Source organism: Chiroxiphia lanceolata, chromosome 12, assembly GCF_009829145.1.
Source record: "Chiroxiphia lanceolata isolate bChiLan1 chromosome 12, bChiLan1.pri, whole genome shotgun sequence".
Taxonomy (NCBI): Eukaryota; Metazoa; Chordata; class Aves; order Passeriformes; family Pipridae; genus Chiroxiphia; species Chiroxiphia lanceolata.
Genome location: NC_045648.1, coordinates 13,881,230 through 13,890,540, shown reverse-complemented (window position 1 = coordinate 13,890,540; position 9,311 = coordinate 13,881,230). Strand labels below are relative to the sequence as shown.

Sequence of the window (9,311 nt, the reverse complement as noted above, 5' to 3'; positions counted from 1 at the left end):
TTTCTTTCTCTGACAAGGCTTGTGAGAGGGGGAAACCAATCTAGCAGTAGGACTCTTGCAGTGCAGCTGTTGTCAGTATGACCTGGCAATTGCTGTAAATAAGACATGACTGTAAACTTTACCCAGGAGTGTAATTTTTCAGCAAGAGTCTCCAGGTCATGGGATGCGTTGGTATTATGTCACCTTTCATGCTATTTAAGGCTTCTGCCAATATAAAAATGTCTGGCATCAACCCAGTGGAACAGTGTTCTTACTACTGAATTACTTAACTGAGTAGAAGGGGATGCAAAGGCTAAACCAAGTAGCTGTTTGCTTGGATTTTCTTTACTATGTGGATTACACACAGTACCATTTTTCTAAAATCAATTTCTTAAATAAAAACTAAATTATTGCAAGGCTTATTTATTTTATGTTAATCTACTAAATTTATTTTAACTTAATGTCACCACAAAAAGCTTCTAGAAATTAATTTTTTTAAAGAATTATTTTTCTTTTGCTTCCAAATAAACAAACTGGATTTGTGAGGGCTCTGTAGCCACTTTTACCCTGATACAGCTCATCCAAGTCAAACATTTCTTGTAACTTTAAGCAGTTTAGAATGTGTTCTCACCTGAGAGTCTGAGTAATGTTGACAGGAGAAACACATACACATTGATGAGACTGACTCTCCCAGGTGCTATTTTTTTATTATTCCAGGTGCTATTTTTTTACTATTCTCCATAATGATATATTGGAAGTTATTAAAAAGACAATGTATGGTTTGGGTTGGGGTTTTTTTCTTCCATTCTTTTAAAGTTTAAAAGACTGGAAGCTTATGCTTTTTTCAGGGTTGCATGTTTGAGACTTTTCATATTGTCTCAATAAGGATACTATAAACATGTTATATGTGCCTAACAAACATTATGAAATAATGTTATAAACAGATTAGATCACCCCTCAGTGTTTATACTTGTGCCAAATTCCTGAAGTATGATACTGTAACAACAAACCACAGCAGACTAAATGCAATCAATTTTACAAGCATACCTTATGGAATACTTCAGTAAACCACACATGTGTTGAATAGTGTTTGTTTTGCAGATGTTCATTTAGTATCTATTTGTGCATTCATAGTTACAGGCTTCCCATCTGAACATATCTATCCTAATAAAGTTTTGGCAGCAGCTCCAGTTGCACAGTCATACGGGTTGGTACTTGCTCTGTGTGCAGTGTCTCTAAGAATAACAAACAATATTAAACAAACCCATAACTTCAGTGCTAATGAGCAAGACCTCCCCACTGTCAGAGGTTTTGTACTGATGTGTAAAATCAGAACTAGACAATTGCACTCTGATTCCCAGATCACGTTTTAATAGTGACCAGACACAACATGGAGTACTCATTCAGTAGAGTTTAAAATAAAAATAAATTAAAAAATCATCATTAGGTATATTTGTCACAGTAGTTCAGTAGTGCTTCCCTCAGGTAATTTTTAACCTACAGCAAGCAATAGAAGCAGTTTGGACCATTGAGAGATACTGCAATCAATTGAGTTCTCTGGCACAGACTGTGTTTTTGAGGCAAAAACCCCAGAAACTCATGAGATTGCTGTCAATAACTCTCTGGGGGGAAAGAAATGTCTCTTTAGTAATTAAGTCACAGGCCAGTAGGTCTAGGATGAAGTAATTCAGACTAGTTAACTTTCAGGCTTAGCTGTACTGCTCCAGCCAAGAGTGCATGCCTGCAGGAAATACAATGGTTCTCTCAAATCAGCTGCTGCTACATTTCTCTTTACAGTGTATCACATGTTTGTGCTTTTCTCAGTAAGTTTTTTGTATTATGGGGACTATTTACTCTCCCTCATTAATTTGTGTTTCCCAGTTAGGAATGCTTATTAATTCTCACTCGGTAAACTTTGGCTTGCTTCTGTGGCTTTGTTGGATCGTGCAATCATGATACTCAAACCAATTTGTCCAAGGACTTAGGGGTTCTGCAGAACAGTAGGCAATTGTGCACCGTTGGAATGCACAAATTTAATAAAATCGGTGTGCAGAGTTGATCTTACTTTTGTTATTTCACACTCTTTCAATGTTTTACCTTGTAATCTTAATACTGTCTTTATATTTATCTTGCTTTAGAAGGAACGTAAACACCTGCAAATGTAGTAGGTAGTAGGTAAATTAGTAGTTGAAAATACGTGTTTCAAGCAACTGTACTATATCCCAGTCACTTGTGTCTAAAATAACTTGCACTCTCTGGTTTCCATCCTTTTGTCCCATTTTCTGCCAAATACCAAGACTATTTTTTTTTCTCCTTCCTTTTTCTTCCTTCTTTGGCAGAAGGGCACAGTTTAGTAATTGTTTAACTACTAAAGTGTAATAACCAAATTATTTAATGGTATAATCACTAAGCAGCAATTATTTAATTACTAATGTTGGGTTTTTTCTTCACTTCTCTGAGGTTCCAAAGTACTCTGGAAACATCTCAAGGCTAAAGATGTTAGTTAAAAGGAACAGAATATTTTCCAAGCTAAACACAGTAGTTACGTCTTCAGAGATTAAGTTCACAAGGAGAAGGACACTTCACTTATTCATATGAAAAAATATCTCTATTTGAGAGAGAATTCACACTAAATAAATTGATTATTTCTGAAGGCAGCTATGGCAGATAGTATAACAGTAAGTTGTGAGTAGCATGGGCTGAAAACGTTGAGATATAGATTACATATGTTTATGTACTTCTCCACTATTTATCTTCAGAATTCACCAGAAATATTTTCATATTTTACTAGAGGAAGAATCATACTTTGGTGTTGTTTTTTTTTAAATTAGGGTAGAATGAACAACAAAACTGAGAAAAAAAACATCTAAACTCGGGAGCATTCTTAGATGTTGGCCAGGGTGAGACAGCACTATGGACAAAAAGGTATGAGAAAAACTGAATTTCTTAGTCACATTTTGGTTCAGAGATTTTCATATGCAAATTCTGAGGCGAGTGAAACCGCAGCTCTTGGCAGTACTGTGCTACAGGGCTGTTTCCTCCAGCAACTGTGGCTTCAATGCCCAGGTAAGGCCGTGTCCAGCTGTTCTGCAATGTCCCACTGAAAATAATGGGAATGTTTTACTCAGCAAAGCTTTAGGACAGTTAATCACGTATTTGACTGATATTTAACCCAGAGGGTAAACAAGAAAACAGGTGCACAATGAACCTCCAGTCTGCACAGTGCTCAGTTTAGTAGCTCTTGCTCCAGTGATTCCAGCAGCACGCTGTGCGTTATATTGTCCAGTGTTTGTATTCGATGTTAACTCTGGGTACAGCTGTCCCTGGCTTTGTTTGGCCACACGGCTGGGGGGAGGTGCTGGTGATCCACTGCATGGTGAGGGAAAGGCCTGGCTGCCCAGCCCGGGCTGTGCCCGCAGGCCCTGCACAGCACCAGCAACTCATGGGGCACCACTGGGGAGAACAGTGCTGGGCCCTGCGGCTGCTGTGGCCCAGGTGTGTCGTGCAGGAATCCACTCAGTGCAGGTAGCTCAGGGTGCAGCTGCAGGTTGAGCTCTAGGGGGCAGAAGGCCAAGGCAAGAGGCCATGAACTTCTGACTCTTGGCACAATTAAGGGCCCAGGGATCTGCGGCCTGGCCAAGTGAGGGAAATTTGGAGATGCGGCAGGAGCTGTCGACTTCTAGACTTTCACACACTTGAACTGTGAGGGGATAAAAGCATCCCTCCTCAGAGGCATCAGCCTGAGCTGTTATTTTGTTATTTAGCTATTGCACTATGATTAAATTTTTTTTAAGGATCGGGAGACCAAGACTCTCCTATGGGAAACTTGAGGCCAAGCCAGTAAGGAAACCTGGTCTGACTGTGAGTATGGGGGGTGCAGCTGTGAAGGGGCTTTGGTCCCAGCTCAGGTGGTGTAAGTGTGACTGCTGGAGTGCCTCCTAGATGGTTGAGCAGGGAAGTTTCATAGAATCATAGAACGGTTTGGGTTGGAAGGGGACCTTGAAGATCAGCTAGTTCCAGCCCTGCTGCTGTGGGCAGGGACACCTTCAACTAGACCAGGTTGCTCAGAGGCCCATCCAGCCTGGCCTTGAACACCTTCAGGGATGGAGCATACTAAACTTTCCTGGGCAACTTGTTCCAGTGCCTCACCACTCTCATAGCAAAGATTTTTTTCCTAATATCTAGGTTAAACCTACTCTTTCAATTTGAACCGATTCCCCCTTGTCCTGTATCTACATGTTCTTGTAAATAGTCTTGTCCCATCTTTCCTGTGAATTCCCTTCCGGTACTGGAAGGCCACAATTATTTCTAGGCTGAACAAATTCAATTCTCTTACCCTTTTCTCACAGGAGAGGTGCTCCATCCCTCTGATCACCTTGGTGGCCTCCTCTGGACTCCCTCCAACAGGTCAGTGTCCTTCCTGTGCTGAGGACCCCAGAGCTGGGTGCAGCACTACAGGTGGGGTCTCACCAGAGTGGAGTAGAGGGGCACAAACACCTCTCTTGACCTGCTGGCCACACTGCTTTTGATGCAGCCCAGGACACGGTTTGCTCTCTGGGCTGCAAGTGCATGTTGCCAAGTCACATTCTGCCTCTCATCCACCAGCACTCCAAGTCCTTCTGGGTCGGGCTGCTCTGTTTTCCATCTGTTCATCCCCCAGCCCGTATAGACACTGTTTCATAGCCTCCTTAACAGTATGGTCCTGACTCTGTGTGCCCCCCAAGGCGGAAGGTGGGCAGTGCAGGCTGAGCTGGGCCTGCTGTGGGGCTGAGTGTGAGGCCGGCACACGGCAGCAGCACTGGACTGGAGTGTGAGGCCTGGTACGTGGCAGTGATGTGGTACCAGGGTACGAGGCCCAGCACATGGCCATGTGGTACCAGTGTGTGAGGCCATTCGCGTGGTGGTGGTGGTGGTAGTGGTGGTGGTGCTTTCCTGGGGTGTGAGGCCGGCACATGGCAGCAGTGCGGTACTGCGGTGTGAGGCCTGTGGTGTACCAGCGGTGCTGTACTGACCTGTGCTGCTGGCACGTGGTGGTGCAGTCCCTGGGTGGTACTGGGATGTGAGGCTGGCAGATGGCAGTGCTGTACCAGGGTGTGAGGCTGACACGTGGCACTGTAGCAGCAGGGTGTGAGGCCAGCACACAGTGGTGATGTGCTATCAGGCTGTGAGGCCAGCTCGTAGTGGTGGTGCTGTAGTAGAGTGTGAGGCCCGGCACAGAGCAGCGGTGCAGCATCAGGCTGTGAGGCAGCACGTGGCGGCGATGCGGTACTGGGGTGTGAGGCCCAGCACACAGCGATGATGTATGGGGTGTGAGGCTGGCACATGGCAGAGTTACACCGGGGTATGAGGCCGGCACACAGCAGTCTTACGCCGCGGTGCTAGGCCGGCACATGGCGGTGCTGTGCAGGGTGTGAGGCCCGGCACATGGCGCCGGCCCCGCCCCTCCGCGGCCCCGCCCCGATCTCGGGCGCCGCGGTGTGTCCGACCCGCAGTTCCCGTCAGGCAGCGCGCGGGGCCGCGGCCGCCCCCGCCTCCCGCCCGCGCTCCCCCGGCGGCGGCGGCGGCGCTGAGGTGGCGCCGCGCCCCGGTGAGGTGAGCGAGGCGCCTCCGCGGGCGCTGCCCCATCCCCCGCCGGCCCGGGCGGACGGGAGCGGCGGCCCCGCCGCGGCCCTTCCGATCGCAGCACGGTAAGGCCAGACCGCCCCGTGCTCCGGGCCCGCCCCGCCGCGCTCCCCGGGCGGCGGGCGCGGCGCTCGGCGGCGGCGGGCGCGGGGGAATTGTCGCCGGCGAGACCGGCGCCATCTTAGGTCGGAGCGCGGCCTGGCGGCCCGGAGCGGGGACCCCGCGCCTTGAGGGCTCCCCCGGGCCGCCCGCGGGCCCCGCTGGCACCGGGGGGCTCTGCCCGCGGGGGCGGCCCGGGCAGGGCTCGCTCCGCCCGGCCCCGGCCGTGCAGGGCCCGCCGCGGCCCCGGGCATTGGCGGCGAGCGCGAGGCTGCCGGCCCGGCCTCCTTCCCGCCCGCCGCCGCTCTGGCGGGCGGCCTCTCCCGAACCGCGCCCGCAGCCCGAGGGCCCCGCGGTCACCCGGCGCGGGGGGCGGGACGCGGGGCGGGCGGGCGGGAGCAGCAGCTACTCCAGCGCCCTCGGGACTCAGCTTCTCCCCCGGCCTGGCACCGCCGCGGCTTGGCGGTGTGAGCTGCTGGCGGGCTGGCACAGGCCGTATTGCCCTTCCTTAGGCGGAGCTTGTGCCTTCTCCTGGCAGGGAGGGCAGCGCTGGCTGTTGAGGTTTGGGTTTGAGGGAAGTTGTTTTACGCCGTGGCTTTTTACAACGTGCAGGTACAGTTTCATCTTGGTCATTGTTTCTTCGCTGCTGAAACAAATGCAGCGCTCAGTAATAGCCCAGTTGTTTGCAGACCCGGCGGTGCTGTGGATTGCACATCCTTTGATAACTAATGTGGTGCAAAGTCATGTGCCTCTGTGGGAAGTTGTCTGAGAAATATAACGTGGTGCCTACTGTGTGATCTATGTTGTAAATAAGACAACTTTCCTGGGCATTTGAAGTGTGGTTGTTAAAGAGGAGGAAAACCTTATTTGAGTAACTCACAGATAATGGCCATGTGAGGAGTGGCTGAGGTCACTTGCTCTGTCCAGCCTGAAAAGGAGACTGAGGGGAGACCTCATCCTCTTTCTTGAGAAAAAAGAGGAGGGGCAGACACTGACCTTTTCTTTCTGGTGACCAGTGATAGGACCCAATGAATGGCCTGAAGTTGTGTCAGGGGAGGTTTAGGTTGGATATTAGGAAAAGGTGCTTCACCAAAAGAGTACTTGGGCACTGAAAGAGGCTTCCCAGGGAAGTGGTCACAGCACCAAGTCTGCCAGAGTTCCAGAATAGTTTAGGCAATGCTCTGAGGCACCTTTGGGCTGTCCTGTGCAGGGCTAAGAGTTGAACTTGATGATCCATGTGGGTCCCTTCCAACTCAGAATATTCTATGATTTTATAATACTGTTATGGAAAGATGACCAGGTTAGTCTGAAACTTCCAGGTTAATGTAAATGTCCTCACTCTTTAAGCTCACTACCAGTTTCCTATCAGTGATATGATTTTGGTTGTTTTAAGCTAATCCAAAGTATTGGAAGGCTCAGTTAAGCTTAACAGTGGAACAGGTGAATTGCATCTGAAGTAATACATGGGGCATTTGCCCCATGATTTTCTGTAGTACTGACTTCTGTCCATCTTCAAGGCACTCTTCTACAGTTTATGAAACGTAATTGCCTTGATAAGGATGTCCTAGTTAGTGCTTTTAATGAAGTTGTTTCATCAGAAGTTTATTGCTGTTTTGTGTAATGATTTCAAATTTTCTCTCTGTCTTGTGTCAAGATGTTAGTTCATCACTTTTGTAAGAACTAAAATAGGGTACCAAGGATTTGTGTTTTTGCAGGTTGTTGGTTATCCGTGCCTGCCTAATGAACTTTCATGGCTACCCTTAGTTTTTGATGGAAAGTTGCCTTTTAAAACAGTATCTTCGTATAGTCTAATGACATTTTTAAAATGTTTTAAAGAACTTGTTCACAATTTTGACACTTTAGCCTACAGTAATGATTTCAACACTTTCTTTGAGTATATACATATAGCATTTCATTGGAGTTTTGGACCTCTCAGATCCATGGACTACCCTTAAGGAAATGTGTGTACAAACACGTGTACATGTTTATGCATATTAAAAAATGAGGAAGATGAAGTCTATTGTCAGTAGGTTTTACTTTTCTTATACTAGTGCCTGCACCTCCTCTGGGAAGTATTTGAGGAGAGTGGGGGAAGGATTCACTGTTGGTTTTGTCTTTGAGAGCGACTGCCAGCAGGATTCCCAGAATGCATTTTCTACATTAAATAAGCTAAAAATTTGGAAGCTACTTGTACTCTAAAAATGGATGTAGATATTTGCTTTGGCAGTGGAGACCGTTTGCAGGAGCTGTTCCTGCACACCTCCCCTAATCAAATCCGTTTCCCCTTACTGCAGTTTTAATTGTTCAGGCCACAGGTTTTTTGACCTCTCAGTTGTTAGATAGAACTGTTAGTGGGCCAGGTTATTTTTAACCTGCCCTAGTTCAAGTCAGAGTCCCGTGCAAAGTTGTGCTAGCACAACTGAGGAAGCAGTGAAGGAGCAGGGTGGGAACTCATTAGGCTGGCCTTCTTCCCAGGAAAAAAAAGTCAGTGAAAGCTTGGCTTCAAATTATAGCATTAAAATTTAAAAAAAAAATTAGGTTAGAAGATGCGAAATTAATCTTGATATTTGCCTTTTAAAAGCTGCCCTGCATTTTGATTCACCTTTGAGAATACCTTAATGTGTACCTCCTGATTCATAAAATGAAATGTGAGGTGTCACCAGTTGGTGTCACTTTCTAAAAGTCCATTCCTATTTTATCAAATTACTCTTAACTATATTTAAGAAAAAATTCAGCTGCATTATAGTGTAGATGAGGTTATCACATGTCTCTTGCTAGAATTCTGCTAACATACAGATTGTTTGTGCTTATTTTGTGTTTTAATATAAAGCATTGTCTGAGCACGTGTTATAATCTATTACTTTTTTTCCCTGGAGGTCAAACAGAACTACATTTTTAAAATAAAAACACAGCTCATTTATGTTGTCAGTTCCATAAAAGAAGTCCCTGAAATAGTCCTTGCTTTTGTGTTGAAGTCTATTAAACTCGGTGTTATTAACAAAAGAGTGTCTTTCTACAGAGAAGAAAAAATTAGAGAGTTAGGCTTGATTCTCTTTGCCAGACCTGGCACATGACCTGTGTTGTCTCTGTCAAGTGGAAATTTGCTTCATAATCTTCCTCTTTTTCTCAGTACAAGAGTCCACTTTAGTGTCCTGTTCTCTTTCCCAGCACCATGGCTAACTCCAAAAAGCTGATGGAGGAAGGAAAGGAGCACAGCTTTGCTACTTTATTTTATTGCAAACCTTAACCAACACCAGCAGCCCCGTTCTCTTACAGAGGATGATGCTGCTCCCTTGTGATGAGCTATTACAGACTAATTATTTCCACAGTCCATCACCAAATCTACCAGCTCATTACTCCTGTCCTGAAATTGTCTTCTCTCAGATATTAGACAGCTTTCTCACTGTGTCTGTGCTGAAGACTTACATTTTCAAACTGTTGATGGATAATGAGGGGTGTTCTTACTTTTGTGTAAGTACACTTTCAAGAAAGAAACTTGTCCAAATGTTTAGTATGTATGTTGCTCTTGAAATATTTTTAGAAAGGAGAAAATAAGGGGAAACTGTACAGAAAAATGTGTTCAATAAACACCCTCTTCATCTTGCAAGGTA

At 46.3% G+C, this 9,311-nt stretch overlaps 1 protein-coding gene across 3 annotated transcripts in view; it reads left to right on the top strand.

Annotated features, from left to right (window-relative positions):
* The first annotated feature begins 5,604 nt into the window (after positions 1-5,604).
* The window catches only part of ZNF280D (zinc finger protein 280D), a 41,672-nt gene continuing 37,965 nt past the window's right edge, over positions 5,605-9,311 (top strand). The window contains exon 1 of one of the 3 annotated variants that reach the window (XM_032700143.1): positions 5,605-5,666. The gene's annotated coding sequence lies outside the window, so the exon portion shown is untranslated. Of the gene's footprint in view, positions 5,667-6,294; positions 6,313-7,352; positions 9,309-9,311 lie in introns of those variants that run through there. The other 2 variants (XM_032700145.1, XM_032700144.1) reach the window with 2 other exon arrangements.